The 17,878-nt window shown below is 45.7% G+C and overlaps 1 protein-coding gene across 1 annotated transcript in view; it reads right to left on the bottom strand.

Moving 5' to 3' along the window:
* LOC102165543 (uncharacterized) overlaps positions 1 to 17,878 on the bottom strand; it is a 615,604-nt gene that overhangs the window by 17,401 nt on the left and 580,325 nt on the right. Inside the window, exon 8 of the mRNA XM_085024289.1 lies at positions 15,768 to 15,942. The gene's annotated coding sequence lies outside the window, so the exon portion shown is untranslated. The remainder of the gene's footprint in view (positions 1 to 15,767; positions 15,943 to 17,878) is intronic.

Here is a 17,878-nt window from a genome sequence, read left to right as displayed (position 1 = left end):
CTCAGTGGTTAATGAATCCAACTAGGAACCATGAGGTTTCAGGTTCGATCCCTGGCCTTGCTCAGTGGGTTGAAGATCCAGCATTGCCATGAGCTGTGGTGTAGGTCTCAGATGTGGCTCGGATCCAGTGTTGCGGTGGCTCTGGTGTAGGCTGGCGGCTACAGCTCCAATTAGACCCCTAGCCTGGGAACCTCCATATGCCGCAGGTTCGGCCCTAGCAAAGAAAAAAAGACAAAAATAAATAAATAAATAAAGTAATATGATAATCCACAGAGATTTCCAGATTCTTCTCCATCCTGACTAATATGCCAACCTCTCAAGGCCAAGGGCCTTTTTTTGGAATATGGTGATTAGACCAGCTGTCTCATGACATCCTCACGAGCGGAGTGTCTGGATTTCAGGCATGGCCTTCAGTGGCCTCTTTTATGGGTAAGCTGGGATCTTTTTCAGACAAATTGGGGTCACAAGCACTGAATGATAACACAGTTACATGGATTCTAAGTTATCTGAATAACCATTTACCCAAATGTTCTCATTAGCAAATCGACAGGAGCCTCAGGAGGAGGTATTACGGCCATATTCCCTGCTATAAGTTAGTCAGCAGTTTAATCAATGGCCTGGGTAAAGACAGAGATCCTGTTTTTTAAGTCTGTGTGTTCACCACAGAGAAGGGAGACACACAGTGTGTCTTTTTTTTGGGGGGCTTTTTGCCATTTCTTGGGCCGCTCCCGCGGCTCCCGCGGCATATGGACGTTCCCAGGCTAGGGGTTGAATCGGAGCTATAGCCACCGGCCTTCACCAGAGCCACAGCAACTCGGGATCCGAGCCACGTCTGCAACCTACACCACAGCTCATGGCAACGCCGGATCGTTAACCTACTGAGCAAGGGCAGGGATCGAACCCGAAACCTCATGGTTCCTAGTCGGATTCGTTAACCACAGAGCCACGACGGGAACTTCTTTTGTGTGTGTGTGTGTGTGTGTGTGTGTGTGTGGCTTGATGGAGGAAGTCAGAGCACAACTGTGGCAGCTCCGAACAACGAGCTTACTATGACACAATGGGAGAAAAGCATCACATAGGAATACGTAACGTGTAGATATGAACTCCAGAATGACAAGAGAGGAGGGATGAAGTTTAAGGGCATTTTGAAAACAGCTATAAATACATGAAGATGACGGTTTAGGAGGCGGGATGGGGAGAGAAGGGGGAAAGCACAGGTGGTCTTGCAGCTGAAACTCAGCCTCTGTTCACTGGTGCCAAATCGAAACTTGGAGACAGAATTTTGGGCAAAGGAGAAAAAAGTAGCGTTTATTGCTTTGCCAGGCAAAGGAGGCTATAGAAGGCTAATGCTCTAAAACCTGTGTCCCTTTATGGGAAAGCATGGGAGGTGGTTTTATATTTGGGGAGTGAAAAATAGGGCTCGGGGATAAGGATCGGGATAGATGCAAGTTTGTATTCTTCAAAGCTGGTGCTTAGCTGCCTCAGAAGGTGGTTCTCCTTTCTAGAAGGAAGAATCCTTTATCTAGTAGTTAACATCTTTCCTGTGGAGGGTTTGGTTCTGCAGAAGAACTCATAGATATTGTTCTGTATATTCCTTATTGTTACGCATATTCCTTGAGGAGGAAGCAGGACCCTGCCCCGAGGCTGCACTGTTATCTCTCAACTGCTCCTTCCTGGTCTCCACATCCCTGCCCTTCCCTCATCAGCAACTGAATCTATCCTTTGGAACTCAGGGAGGGTCATGGAGGCTGAAAGAGGCCTATGTCCTAAAAGCAAGAATGGGGGACTAAAGACCTTTGTGCCCAGGAGTTCCCCAGGATCCTGCTCGGTTTCAGTCTGTGGTTCAGTTGAAAAAGTTTCCAATTCCTTTAATAAAGTTGAACCCAGATCATTCAAAGCTGTCAATGAAAGGAGACTCTTCATGAAGAGGTGCTGGCTGTCAGAACAGTTAGAAATTTAATTCTACCTGAATCTAAATGGAGTATAGGAAAATGTGTAGCTGTGGGAATTAAGGCTGGGAGGTGGTTTGGGGTTAAAAGGTGAAGAGCCCTGAATGCCATGCCTGAGACAGTGAATTTCAGGCAGTGGGGAGCCATGGACAATATTTGAGAGAGGGAGTGATGTGGTGTGATCCAGTTACGTTTTAGTCTTCTTTCCATTGCCAGCGTCCAGTCTCTCCTTTCTTTCTAGCAGGTTGGAGGCTACTGGTGAGGTTATTTGTCTTTTAGAAGACAAAGCTAGTTTGCTTCAAAGCCATGTTGACCAAAAAGTGTTCCCTGGATCAACAGCCCCGTGTGATTGGTCATGAAAAAAGGATTCATGGTTCTAGGAGATTTATAATTGTATGTTACCTGTTAAAGTTATGTTTTCCAGGAGTTCCTGTTGTGGAGCAATGGGATCGGCAGCATCTTGGGAGTGCTGGTGATAGGGATGGAGTAGACACAGGTAGTTTTAGAAGTCCCAATAAAGGACCACAGATAACTTAGGGTACTTTGGGAGATCACTTTAAGTAAATAAATTGCTCAAAAAAAGCCATTGGGAGATCACTTTAAGTAAATAAATTGCTCAAAAAAAGCTTGCTTCATTAGTGGAGTCTTGAGAATTGCCCCAGGTCGTTGGTGAGGGATGGACTGAGGCGTGCATTCATATTCAGACCAAGGGCAAGAGTTTGAGGACCACCCTTTTGCAGATTTGAATACACACCTTACCGGATACTAAGGAGGAGCTAGTACTCCCAGAAAGGAAGAGGAGGTCTTTTCCAACCCCCACTCTTCTTGGAGGATAAAACTGTAGCCCACCAGATCCTCAGGGCAGAACTTCTGTGCCTACCCACTTGCATCTCTCACAAGCGTCCTATCCTAATAAATCTATTTCTTGCCTATCACTTTGTCTCTTACTGAATTCCTTCTGTGTGGAGACATGAAGAACCTGAACCTCAGTGAGTCCAGACACAGGGTGAGTGATTCTAATTTAAAACCTTAGGTTCAAGTCCCATTCCAGGTTTAGGCTGGGTTCAGGCTGTTAATGCTGTCAGTTTCACTGGGACTCAGATTCAATCCTGGCCCAGCACAGTGGGTTAAGGATCTGCCGTTGCCACAGTCTTGCCTTGGTTCTGAGGCTGTGGCTTGGATCTAATCCCTGGTCTGGGAGCTCCATGTGCTGCAGGGCGGCCAAAAAAAAAAAAAAGTGTGTTTTTCCAAAGTGACTTGAGGACAGTTTTTCTTGTAATTATCATTCTTTAAGCTAGTGTCCCACTGTTGCTTTTTAGGAACTGTTAGCCTAGAGACTTTGAGGTGCATAGGTGATCAGGCAACACTGAGACATTCTATGTGTATTCTATGACTTTAGAAATGCACTGGCCACTTTATGAGAAGAAGCCAAGCCATAGGAAAGGTTAAAGCGAGTGGAACTCCTCAAAGGATGGGTCCACAGGAAGATGAAGTTCCTGGTTCTGCACATATGTGTATTCACAGCTGAATACGGGTAATGTTCTTCAAAGTCACCAGGATACTTCACTACCTGCTACCGACGGCTTCCTCCTGTTAAGCCTGCTGAGTTCGGGATGGATGTTGCAGCTAAATTAAGACACCATGACTCACTGAGAGTCACCATGGTGAATGTGGGTGCTTATACATTTCCAAGGATTCCTCTCCTGGTTTAGTCATTCTGGAATGATTCAACATGTCCTCCAGGAGCTGAACATGACTCTGAGGTCAGACGGTGAACACTTGTTCTCAGCAGGTGGCTGATAGAGGGAGAGGGTACACGCGGATGGGCAGAGCTCACCAAGGGTGGACTCTGAGGTCATTCTTTGTGTCCGGGTCTAGGATGCTATTTATTACATCTCCATTGGGATGACTATGTCCCTGTGAGCATGTCATTCACGGACTACGCTGCTGTGAGGTGTCAGCACACAGTTATCCCCATTGTAGACGGGGAATCGGAGGGAAAGTGTTTTGCTGAAGACCATGGAATGGGTAAGCAGCTCATCTGGGACTTCTGGCAGGATCTCTCGACTCCAGGGCTCATTCTCATGTCCTGTCATATGCCTTTCACAAATGCTGAGGGCTGGGAGCCCCTTGGCCATTTGGAGCCATTGAAGTATACAGCCAACAGATACCGGGTAAGTCTTGAAGTCTTTGGATCTATTTTAGAAATGCAGAGCTGTCTCCCAGGGGAGCAAGTTCCAAAATAAAGTCCCAAAAACATTCACAGAAAAAGTTAAAAAAAATTAACATCTTAAAATCACAAGATACATAATGTATTATTTAAATTTCAGTAAATACAGAAGTGCATGTACAAAATTCAACCTAATTCCACCACCCAGATTATCCTCATACTTTTGTAGTATTTCTTCCTGATTTTTCCCTCAGCATAGAATTGTTTCCTTTGATATCTTTATGAATATGTTTACTATCTTTGCTGAAATTGCACTTATTTATGATTATCTTTTCTTCATATAATTAAACATCCTTAAATATATTTTTAATGGCTTCATAGTGTGGATGTACCATAACCTCTTTAAGGTGATTTCTGAATTTTGAATATTTAGATTATTTATAATTTTTGTTAATACAAATTATACTGTTGCAGAAAATGTACCTTAAAGGTATCTTTATAAAAATCTTCAAGTAATTGTCCTATGACTTTCTTTGGACATACTCCTGAAATGAGCATTTTGAAGATTCTTTTTTTTTTTTCTAACAGCCACATTTGCAGCATGTGGAAGTTCCCAGGCTAGGGGTTGAATGGGAGCTGCAGCTGCCAGCCTATGCTACAGCCACAGCAACGCTGGGTCCGGATCACATCCACAATCTACACGGCAGCTTGTGGCAATTCAACCCACTGAGCGAGGCCAGGGATCAAACTTGTATCCTCAGGGACACTAAGTCGGGTTCTTAAGCCACTGAGCCACAATGGGAACTCCCGAAGATTATTTAGACATCTTCCCAGCATGAGTTTTGAACCTCGTCTGTAGCTCCTGTATCTCAGCCTTCATCTTACTCCCTGGCTCTGAGGCTTGCCACGCTCTTGGCCTCCTTTCCAATTATTGCCCACATACCTCTTCGTCATTCTGCGTCATAAATCTCTCAGCCTAATCCACCCTTGCCTCTGCACCCTGCTGAGTCTGTAGTCACTCCTTTGGTGAGGAATTGGATGAGAAGGAATCTTTGGACTCCTTTAAAAAAATCCTCTCCACCCCTTGATTCAGCAGAACTTTATGAAATATCTACATCGTGACCTTGCATTGCTCTCCAGAGACCCTGTCCTGTTCCCATCCTGTCACGGGGAAAACAGAAAGAGCCATACAGGTTTCTGCCGTGTGTACCTCCCTCCTCAATTTGCAGGGAGGCCCTGCAGGCCTGGATCTTTAAGAGTCATCACTTCCCTTCTTGCCACAGCTCCTTGTTGGCTCAACAGGCACTTAATCACTCCGTCACTTACAAGTGCCATCACTTAATAGATCTTTCTATCAATTTTCCCATCTGCCAAATGGGGACTGTGCTTCTGGGCTGCCGGGGCGGTGGTGTGTGCATTAATGAATGTTTTGAGGCACACTGAGATCTGTAGATAAGCGGGCCTTGAGAAGCACAGAGTCCTAATGAGCAGGTGTGGAGCAACCTCCTTTGGGAGGCGGCTCTGTTTCCCACAGAGCTGGGAGCAGCTCCGAATCCCTGGGAGATAGGTGTCTTCTGGCTACTTCCAGATGGACCAAGGAAATTTGTCCTAGGACTTTATGCAGCTCTCCAGAAGAGATGCAAAGCTAGGTCCGAGACAGAACTAAAATGACCCCCAAGTTGGTCTGTCCCATATTTGCCCCTCTTGACATGCTTCTTGGCCTCTGGAATGTATACTACTGATGATACAGAGATGACTTTAGATGGTTTATGGATGACCTTTTAATAACTTTTCACAGTTATGCATATATTTTGGTTATTTATTTATTTTATTTTTTAGGGCGGCACCTGCGGCATATGGGAGTTTCTGAGCCAGGGGTTGAATTGGAGCTGCAGCTTCCAGCCTATGCCACAGCCACGGCAACACCTGATCTGAGCCTCATCTGTGACTTACATCACAGCTTGTGTCAATGCCGCATCCTTAACCCACTGATTGAGGCTAGGGGTCTGTATCCTCTTGGTTACTATGTTGGGTTCCTAACCACTGAGCCACAGTGGGAACTTCAAGTGATTATCTTCTATTTGCAGTAAGTGATACTATTTTTTTTTTCATTTCTCAAAATAAGAATAACTACATTTTGTGAGTGCTCACCATACGCTAGGCACTGTCGTAAATGCTTTATACCTAATACTTTATCATCACAACAGCGTTATGATGTGGCTACTCTTATTGCCTCTTCAGACACATGGCATATTGAGACAGACTTTAAGAAGCCAGTCCAAACTGACACAGCTGTGTGCAGCAGAGATGGGATTTCAATCAGGCAGTTTTGCCTTTGGGGCTCCTGGTAACAGCCTGTCATCTTTTCTTGCTATATACTTGTGTTTCAGGAACTGATATAAAATATGTTTTAATGATATATTTATTTCGAGTTACAAAGGTGTGCTGATGGGAATGGACACAATGAATAAAAAATTAAGTTAGGGATTGGAGAGGGATGGACTGGGAGTTTGGGGCTAGCAGATGCAGACCACTTTATACAGAATGGATACCACAAGGTCCTACAAGGTCCCTATAGTGCAGGGAAATACATTCAGTATCCTTTAATAAACTGTAATGGAAAAGAATATGAAAAAGAATACTACAAAAATTTAGTTAAAAATATTGAGATGGTTTGAGGATATAGAGGATGCTGTGATTTTAATTGAATGACTGAAGCACAGAGTTTCCCAGAGGGTGGTCTGATGACCTCCATGTTGGCATGCCCTATAAGCTGTCAAAAATCCCAATTTATTGAATCAGAATCTCTTTGGGGGAGTCCAAGGTTCTCTACATACAAATTCCTCCCAGAATTTCTATGTAGCATGAGGTGTGACACACCTCTTGTCCACACCCCCAATCCCCATCCAAGTCCAGAAAAACAACAGCAGTAACAACTGTTGATTGGTTGAGAACCCCACTGGGCTGTCAATCTTTTGCCCTAAAGTTTGGGAAAGACAAAAGTGAAGGCACAGAGAACTGCTGTTTAGGGGGCATGTTTTGTGTTTCGACCTGCACTAGATTTGTACCTAAATCCTCAGGGCTTACTGTGCAGTAGGAATATACCCATTTCATCGATGAGGAAACCAAAGCTGCAGAGTTGAAGTGATTTTGTTAAGTGGTGGGGCCAGGGGTCAGACCTGAGCATGTGGGGTGTTTAAACTCTGCCCTGTCCATTGCACCAACTCATTGAGACCAGACCTGCAGAATCAGTGCAGCCCACACAGTCCAGCTGCAAGATGTTCAAGTCAGGGAAATGGGCTTGCATTTGAGAATTGCACTAGTGTGTGTATCCGGCACTTCGTGTAAGAACTAAAAGTAAGAGCACTTAAGTCAAAGAGATGGGTCAGCTCCCAAGTGCCGCCAGTGCCGAGTGAGGCTCAGGGTACAGGATGCAGGGGAGTCATTGTCACTCAGATGTTGATTTTGAACAGGTTACTTCAAATTTCTAAACCTCACTGTCCTCATCTCTCCAGTGGATATTACGACAGATTCAATCTCTGAAGGTCATTTTCAGCATTAAATGGGGCGGTGTGGGCTCGGTGCTGGACACTCAATAAATAGTTGCTGCTGTTTCACAAAGATGGAATGTGCCGTGGTTCCCAAATACTGGCCACCTGGCTGAAGTCCCCTTAAAATCTGCAAATCAATGGAACATCTTCACTCAGTGAAGACACTTTTGTTCTTAGACTCATTAGGATTGTGAATTTCTCCCTCATTTGGGGGGAAAACGGTCCTCATGGGGGTTAAAGAGAAAACACAGAGGCATCTGCTGGGCGGGATCGCAGCCCCACATCCACGCTGATGTGTGCGCAGTGCCCAGGGAAGGCAGCGGGGCTCCAGGAAGTAAATAAACAAGCCAGAATTGTGAAACTGAGAAAAAGCTAGACAGCTAACTGAGATGCTTAAGCATCTAAATCTAAAGAATCTAAGCAGCTGTGGTATCTACCTAAGAAATGAAATTGTCCGTGGAACTAAATCTCCTTTAGACATTTATTCCCGAGTAATATTTCGGTGTTAGAAAAACTTAAAATAGTGAATATTCTGTTTTCTAATAATTACTCTGTGCTGGGAGCTGTATCTAGAATGCATGTATTTTGTTTCTCTTGATCCTCAAAGTTTTTAGTAAAATGTTTAATATTTGCTGAAGAAATCATACATTTCTCCATTTAACAGGGGAGGAAAAGGCAGCTCAGGGAAGCTGAATGGCTTGGCTCCATTCCCACGGGTTGGGAGGAGGAGCCGGGATTTGAATCCAGGTGCATCTCACTCTGGGGAGCCTGCTTCGCCACCAGGTTCTCCTGCCTCCTGAGAAAGCACTCTTCATTCAGCAGGTGCTATGTGCTGGGTATTAGAAAAATCATAGACATATTCCCATTTGAGTTGCCACAACCTGATCACCAAGCTTTCCAATACCTAGAATAATTCGAGGCACCTCATAGGAAATCAAGAAAAGTTAATAGTGACCTAAAAACGGCAGTTTCCTAGCAATAAAGTACCTATTGAATAGCTAGTATATTGAGAAGAGCCATGTTCCCACTGTGGTGCAGTGGGTTAAGAATCTGACTGAAGCAGCTCAGGTCACTGTGGAGGTGCGGGTTCGATCCCCAGCCTGGCACAGTGGTTTAAAGGACCCGGTGTTTCTGCAGCTGTGGTGCAGGTCACAGCTGTGGCTCATATGCAACCCGATATGGAAAGTTCCAGGCCGGGTGTGGCCATAAAAATTTAAAAAACCAACCAACCCAACAAACAAAAAGAAGAGCCATGTTAATAATAGCAACACTAACGATAACAGGGATTGAACTAGTCTGGGTTATCGATGGTGTTAGTTGGAGTGATAAACTCTAGGTCCTGTCAAAAACCATGCTATGGGTGGCGTGAGTTCGAGATTTATTTCCTGGCTTGATGCTGGTTGTGTGGCTGTCTGGGGCATCTCTTCCCCAAATGGCGATTTGGGACTATGGCTCTTTCCATCTTGTGCCACTACCTGTCTAGCCTCTGAAGTCCCTGTGGAAGGGAAAGAGAGAATGTGGTGATTGCTCAAAGGGTTCTAGGACCACCCCACTGGCCCGCCGGATCCCCACTAACCTAACTGCAAGGATCGCGGAGAGAAATGCCTCGTGTGCTTAGGAAAAGAGGAAATGGGGTTGGTCAGCAACTGGCCAGCTTCCGCTATGGCTTTCAAGCGACAGAAGTGGACTCCGCCTAATTTTAGAATTCACTGGAGTATACTGAGTAGTTCACAGGATTGATGGGAGAGGGCTGGAGAACCAGGCAGGGAACCAGGGAGGCTGGGCGCAGCAGCCACAGCCAGGGTCAGCCCTGGGCAGAACGGCTAGAACGTTGCCAGCAGCACAGCACCTACCCTCTTAACTCCATGCTATTGCCAGGCTCTTGACACCATCACATCTTTAAAAATGTCTAAAGACTTCCTGCATCTATGTTCTAACATCAGAGTTTCAGAGAGACAGACAGACAGACAGACAGACAGATTCTCTCTCTTAGGTCCTTACCAGTGTCCTGGATTCAAGGGATAGCTCAGGTGCTATCTCACATTTCATAGCCTGCTAAAGTTCACAAAGTGCTTTTTTTGGGGTGGGGGGAGGTGGCTGCACTTGCAGTATATGGAGGTTCTCAGGCTAGGGGTCAAATCCAAGCTGTAGCCTCCGACCTACATCACAGCCAAAGAAACACCAGGTCCGACCAGTGTCTGTGACATATACCACAGCTCACAGCAATGCTGGATCCTTAACCCACTGAGTGCAGCCAGGGATTGAGACTGTGTCTTCACGGATGCTAGTCAGATTCATTTTCGCTGAGCCACAATGGGAACTCCTTTTTTCTGGCTGCACTTGCAGAATATGGAAGTTCCCAGGCCAGGGATGGAACCCCAGCTGCCACAGAAACAATGCCAGATCCTTAACCTGCTGCACCACAGCAGGAATTCTACAAAGTGCTTTTTTGTTGTCCAAATTTGAATGATAGAATTGAGAGCAAAAAATTGGCAGGCTGTGGTCAAAAGCTAGTTCATAGAGGATCTGGGTACAGAATGCCTGAGGGACCAGATGTATTAATTGTTTTTGTTTATTTATTCAATGAGCATATACTGAGCCTCAGACTATGTGTGAAGCTCTGTGCTGGGCTCCGGGGACATGATGGTGAATATGACATGGTTCTTACACTAGTGACATTCAAACATGGAATCCACCAAAGAAGGGGCAGGACTGAGAATAGGAGAAGGCCTGAGTCTGGGAACTGTACCAGGACAGGAATCAATAGATGGTGCTTTTGACCTGCATCCCAGAGAGTGAGGGACCTTAACTGAAGCCTTCAAGTTCATGTTCTGAGGCCTCCTTTCATTCTGGGTGCTGCCCCAAGCAAGGCAGAGGGGGAGGTGGGAGCTGAGGGTCATGGAGAGACTGCAGGCCTTGGGGTCCTGCATATTCTACCTGCCAGGTAGGTGAGTGGTCTAGGATCATGTAACTTCTGAGACTTAATCTTCCACCTATAAAATGTGGATACTACTACTTACTTGCCAGGGTTACTGTGAAGACTAGTAAACAGCAAATCTAAAGAATAAATGTGCCCTTGATAATGTCAGACACAGAGATGCTTAATAAATGGTAGTTACATAGAAATAAGGGTGAGATAGAATCATTGGCTTTAAGAAACTTACTCTATACCTGGCAGGGGTGGGATGGGGGTAGGATGGGAGAGTGGCATTTGCCAGTGTGTGTGAGAGAAGAAATGAGTATAAGTCCTACATTGGATTGCTTACAAACAAGATCAGAATCCAGAGAAGAGAGAGCACAGTGTGGGCAGAGGCAAGGCTTTGTGGAAGGACCAGAGAGGTGGCCAGTTTTCAGCTTTGGTTCTATAACCAGACTCCATGGGCTCATACATGAATTCCATTTCCCTTATTAGCTCTGCGTTCTTGGGCAGATGTTACTTAATTCCCTCAAGACTCAGTCTGTTCTGCTGTAAAGTGGGTATAATGGTGGTACTTACTTATTGGGTAGTTCAGGGAGTTAAATGAGCTAATTCACAGAAATGCTTAGCACAGTGCCTGGCACTTAGTGACAGTGCCCTGAATCTTATTCCTGATGAAGTGAATCTTGAAAATGAATGACCTCATTGTAGTTACAAGGATACCAGTGGAGTACCTGTACACACAAAGCGTTCCTTAAATGCCTTACATTTCTTTGTATCTTCCCTCGGCCCCCGGCTTAGTGGCTGGCCAGAGGTTAGTTTGCATATGAAGAAGTTGGCTGGGAGAATGATGATGGGTTAAATGGGGGCCATTCTAAGTAGGGGAAACAGCAAAAGTGAAAACAAATCAGTGGGCAAAGGCCCAAATCTTCAAGGAATTTAGGCATACTGTTCAGTTTGTGAAGTCAGTTAAGCTCTCTGTCTCCCCCTGGTGGCCATAAAAAATATACACAGCTCCCTTCTTGGGCAAAGCCGTCCTCAGCTTCAAAGAGAACTGTCATCTTCCTCCCCTCAAGACCCAGGAGAGGATGTGTTCTGGCTGTGATTCAGCCTCGCAGACTGATTCACGACCTGTCTCGACTGCAGTGACTTGCTCTTGGTGACACTTCCTGAGGAATAACAAACAGTGATGTAAGATCAGCTCAGGAATGAAAGAAAGAGCTGTTGTTTAAGCTCTTCTCTTTTTATCCATTCAAATTCTCTGGAACGCTGCTCTTTGACCTCCTCCTTCAGGAGCCACAGTGTCAAATAATCTCCTCTTTCTTGTGTTATTTGGGACAATTGATCATGTAATGATGACAACGGCATCACAGGATTGTTACTCTGTGGCAGGCACTGTGCCAAACTCCACACATTTAACTCATTCAACCTCCCCAAACAACCTTCTAGGTGTTCTATTTTTTTTTTTTTTATCTTTTGTTTTTTCAGGGCCTCACCTGCGGCATATGGAGTTTACCAGTCCAATCGGAGCTACAGCTGCCAGCCTACGCCACAGCCACAGCAACGCAGGGTCCGAGCTGTGTCTATGACCTACACCCCAGCTCACGGCAACACCAGATCCTTAACCCACTGAGCAAGGCCAGGGATCAAACCTGCAACCTCATGGTTCCTAGTCGGATTCGTTTGCGCTGCGCCACAACAGGAACTCCTAGGTGTTCTTTTTTGATGGAGTTTTTCAGATGAGGAAGCTCAGGCACAGTGAGGAATGTGGCTAGCTCAAGGTGACACAACTAGTATTTGGCAGAGCCAGGATTCGAACTCCAGAGACCTGGCTCCAGAGACTATGCACTAACAACTGTACCAGCTGCCTCCTGTTGACAAATCCTGGCTCACTGTCATCTATTACTGGACCTTTGAGGCATGAAGGTCTTGTGTCCCCAACTCGGAGCCCCTGGTGGAGGACAGTGTTCTCACACTTTCACCATCGGAAAATCTTGGAGAGAAACGGTTTGAAAAGCACATTCCTGGGGTCCCAACCTCTGAGCTGATTCAGCCCGTCTGGAATGGGGCCCAGGAGTCTGCACTGTTCATAATGGTAATGATCTCTTGTGGAGTCGAATCTTTGACGAATCACTTCCAGCCTCCCCGAGTCTCTATTTCCCTGTCTGTAGAACAGGTGTGCTAATCTTGACCTCAGTGTCACTCTTGTAAGGACCATCTGTTTAGGATGGCTCATGTTGGGTGACCAGTGTAGTGCCTGGCACACAGCGGGCATTCCTTAGATACCCCTGCCCTTGATGCTTCCTGTTTTTTTGTGTCTCCCATGGCCCCTCGGTACAGGGGAGTGGCAGCTGGGAAGCTGACAGTGAGTATCTTCAGTCGTATGCGCTACGACAAAATGGGATTTTCTGGTTCAGGAGTGGACACCTCCTCCTCTGAGTCACAGTGGTACAGTGCTTGACATGAGCCTTGGCACAGTGGGTTCAAACCTCAGCTTCCCATCTGAGCAGGATGGGGCAGTATACCTTCCTCAAGGGTTGCCGGAGAATCCTCCCATAAAAGTATACATGGGGCAGGGCTGGTTTAACCTTCTAAGCATCATCCTTCTTTTTACCTGGGCCATTTCTACCCAGAGGCTGAGTGGAGTTCCAGCCAGGCCAGGGGCTGAGTGGGTGAGCAGTTTGGGAAGATGTGAGCTTGTCCTGGATTTCTGGAAGGCAGATCCTGGGCGGCAGGGCAAGGCTAGGAATGGCTCTCAGGACTGCAGGAGATGGGCATGCTTCACTTCTGACGTGGAAGAAAGGGAGAGAATGTCCGAGGAGGCTCTGAGGACTTTCCACCTGACCTCTGGGGTTGATGTGGCTGTGGGACTGAGATCCTCCTTTCATTGAGGGGAGCAGCTAAGGAGGCAGCAGGATCAGCCCTTGTGTGGTCTCCAAAAAGGGAATCATTAATGCTCGCTTCTCCTTTGCTTTACCCCACATCTCCCTCTTCCTGCTTTGAGCACTTTGATATTTTCTCACTTTCCATCTATAAAGCCGGTCTGTCTCATTACTCACCAGCGATGACCCCACATGCAGAAGCCATCCCTGCGAAAAAACCACCGGGGAGCCCACGGCAGCTCCACGTCATCCTCTGAGTCACCCTGGAAAGTGAAACCTGGGGGTGCAGCTGTGTTCCACAGGCTGGCGGGGTTCACCTGGGGTGGCTGCTCCTTCTGTGGTTCATAGCAGGTGGACCCCGCTGGAAGCCCGCTCTGGGTTTCCACCAACATCTTCCTGCCTCTGCGCGTTGCGCTCGGCCTAGGATGTTTTCTCCACCCTTCTCTTTCTGGATAACTTCCATTTATCCATTAAGACCAAACTCTAATGTCTCCTTTCAGAAACCTTTCCTATGTCTGTGAGTCTGTTTCTGTTTGTAACTAAGTTTATTTGTATTATTTTTTTAGATTCCACATATAATTGATAGCATATAATATTCGTCTTTCTCTGTTTGACTTACTTCGCTTGGTATGATAATCTCTAGGTCCATCCAGGTTGTTGCAAATGGCATTATTTCCTTCCTTTTCTATGACTGAGACTCACAGACATAGGAAACAAACTTATGGTTACCAAAGAGGAAAGGGATAAATTAGGAGTATGGGGTTAAGAGATACAAACTACTATATCTAAAACAGATAAACAACAAGGGAACTATATACCACAGGGAACTATATTCAGTATCTTGTAATGACCCATATTGGAAAAGAACCTGAAAAATTATATATATATATATAATTTTTATTTATATATATATATCTGAAGTACTTAGCTGTACACCTGAAACTAGCGCAATATTGTAAATCAACAGTTCTTGAGAGAGAGAGAAAACAACAAAAAAAGAGAAAATTTTTCTTATTCTCCCTTTGCTTTCTTACCAGAATGCCCCCTTGTGTTCCTGCAGGATCTCAGACACCTCTGTTACAGACCCCATGGTGTTGTCATCATTTGCCTCCCACCAGACTGTGAGCCATAGGTGCTTTGGAAATTTGCATGAGTTTTTCCTGATGTGGTTGATTTGTCCTGAGTCCCACTACGCATGTGGGTCTCATGCTCATTGGATTGCTCATCCTTGGAATCCAGCTGATGGAAGATTCTCTTCTAGAAGAACCTTCACAGAAGTTTGTATAGTATTTCCTTGAGGACTGTTTGTGGTAAGAGCTGACCTTCTTAACTGACCAACCCATTGTACTACACAATGCCCACTGTTAGAAAGGCCATTGTGGGGGAGTTCCCGTCGTGGCACAGTGGTTAACGAATCCGACTAGGAACCATGAGGTTTCGGGTTCGGTCCCTGCCCTTGCTCAGTGGGTGAAGGATCCGGCGTTGCCGTGAGCTGTGGTGTAGGTTGCAGACGCGGCTTGGATCCCGCGTTGCTGTGGCTCTGGCGTAGGCCGGTGGCTACAGCTCCAATTAGACCCCTAGCCTGGGAACCTCCATATGCCGCGGGAGCGGCCCAAGAAATAGCAACAACAACAACAACAACAAAAGACAAAAGACAAAAAGACAAAAAGACAAAAAAAAAAAAAAAAAAAAAAGAAAGGCCATTGTGGCATGTCATCACCATAGCAAACAATATTTATGTGAATTAGAATCAGGTTCAGCTGTGAATGATAGAAAACTCAAAAGGACAGTGGCTTGAAGAGATAATTATTTCTCTCTTGTGTGAACATCCACAGGCTTTCCAGTTCAGGAGAGCTGTGATGGCTCTCCACAAAGTCTTTGGGACCACCGCCCTTCTCAGCTTCCACTCCACTTGCCCTAGGGTTAACCACTGTCCTCATGGCCCAGTTTGGAGTTTCAATAGTCACAACCATACTCCAAACACATCCTGGAGGAAAGCAGGAAGAAGGGGCAGAAGGGGTGGACCAGCTACCTCTAAGAAAGTTTCCTCTATCTACCAGAAGCCACCACATGACACTTAGTGACATCCTATTGGCAAGAACTCAGTCACATGACTACATTTAACTGCAAGGGAGTCTGGGAAATGTAGTCTTTATGCTAAACAGCCATGTTTTCAGCGATAGTAAAATGGGAAAATGATATTGAGGAACAAATATGAATAGTCTTTGCTGTAATATTTGCTTGGCACTTAACTGGTTAGAACTCATTTTTAAATCCATTATCTGAGCTAGTACTCACACAGAAGACAGGAAAAGTAGCTCGTTCAAGGACACACAGCAGGTAAGCAGCAGAACCAGAAGATCTGAGAGGTGTTTTCATGTTGCTCCCTTACTGATGCACTGAGCTGCTTCCCATGTTGGGCTGGGGCTGGAGCTGGCCTCTTTGCAGTACCCACTGGTCCTCCTTGTGTCAGCTAGAGAGAAGAAGAAGTAAGTCTTCCTATAGGGTAGTGAGCACCTTAAGGCCAGGGCTGTGGGGTGTTTTGAATACCCTCTGGAGTTCCCTTGTGGTGCAGTAGTTAAGGATCCAGCATTGTCACTGCTGTGGCCTGGGAACTTCCACATGCTGCAGGCATGGCCAAAAAAAAAAAAAAAGGAAAAAGGAAAAAAGACAACCCTTCCCTCCCCCAGCCCCAGCCCCAGAATGGTGCCCAGAACACAGAAGCACTCAGTAACTTGCGGAATTGATGACTTATTGTGGAACCCTAACTCTTCTGGTCTAAGAATGATAACAACATATAACAATGCATATTCTAATGGCACATTGCAGTTAGTTTTGTTTTTTTTTTTCATTCTTTCTTTTTATGGCTGCACTCATGGCATATGGAAGTTCCTGGGCCAGGGATTGAATCAGAGCTGCAGGTGTGGTAACGTCGGATCCTTTAACCAGTTGTGCTGGGCCAGGGATTGAACCCACACCTCTGCAGCGACCTGAGCCGCCGCAGTTGGATTCTTAACCTACTGCGCCACAGTGGAAACTCCAGTTAGTGTTTACATCACTGTAGTTTTCCACTAGCTTCATAGTTGATGGAGGAATCCACAGTTCACAGCCACATTGTTCAGGAAGGGCTTTCTTTGGCACGTACAACGGGTTTCATCTCGATGAAGCATTTTTAAGTGTGATGTCCCCCTCTTTATACTCAGTGAATTTTCCAGAGCTTGAGATTATTATACTTATTTTAGAGATGAAGAAACTGACGTTTAAAAGAGGCTTAAAACTTTTTGTGAAGGGTGAAGCTGTGACCTCATCTACATACCTGACTCCCAGTGGCTGCAGGATTCCTCCATTTGGGAGGACTTCATGGGTTTGCTGTTGAATACTGTTTCAAAACTGAAATATAATTGACCTAAGATGCTATGTTAGTTCCAGGTACATAGCATAGTGATCTGATATTTCTGTACATTACAAATGATTGGTCAGTTACCATCTGTTATCATATAAAATTATTGAGGTTTCTCCATCTTAATCACTCCTTAGACATCAATGAATCACCAAAAATGTGTGTAATGTGCTGTCTGGGAGACACCAAGGATTAGCAATGTGATACCTGCTGTTCCTAGAGACTCAGGAAAAGCTAACTGCTGAAAAAGCTAATGCTAGGGCGTGTGTGTGTGTGTGTGTGTGTGTGTGTGTGTGTGTGTGTGAAGAGGGTGGCCTGCTGTAGGCTGAGGGCCTCAGCAGTCCCTACCCCAGCAGGTGTGGGTGTGGACAGCACAAAGGGAATGTAGGGAGAAGGGGGAGGGGCCTCTTTCTGGAGGAGGAGGTTGAATCTCCTGCAGTGGGAAACCTTCAGAAAGTGAAGCATTGTCCTCCTTGCCCTCTGAGATGGAGCCTGGTCCTACTGGTCCCTGGGAGGATGAAATCTGATTCAGATACCTCCCTTCCCTACCAGTTGGAGGGGCTGGACAGCAGTAAGGCCTGGTAGGTATAACTTGGCATCCAAAGGCAGCAGACCCAGGATCCAGCCCTGGTTCTGCTCTGAGTGTGACATCTGGGCAGGACTCTTAATCCTTCTCTGCTTCCTCCTCTGTAACACAGGGATGATGACATGGGGATAATGATGACACCTCTAACGAGGTGGTTGAGGGGACTTCCCAAGGTCACGTACCTTTGCATGCTTTGCAAACTGTGACTTATTCTATGTCCTTAAATTCTACGTCTTCTCTATCTCCTTCACTAAGCTTATTATAGGATGCTGGTGTAGAACAGAAGACGGGTTCATGGCAGTTCAAATTATGACTGTGCCATCTACCACACTGGCAAGTAATTACCCTTCTTTGTGCTTTAGTTCTTAATCTTTGTTTTGTTTGTTTGTTTGTTTGTTTGTTTTTGCCATTTCTTGGGCCGCT

The sequence above is a fragment of the Sus scrofa genome, chromosome 4, assembly GCF_054392235.1.
Source record: "Sus scrofa isolate SSC_HxYL_T2T_F1_AM1 chromosome 4, Sscrofa_HxYL_maternal_Yorkshire_Landrace_v2.0, whole genome shotgun sequence".
Lineage (NCBI taxonomy): Eukaryota > Metazoa > Chordata > Mammalia > Artiodactyla > Suidae > Sus > Sus scrofa.
Note: the sequence above shows the minus strand (reverse complement) of the source record. Positions and strands in the feature narration are given on the sequence as shown.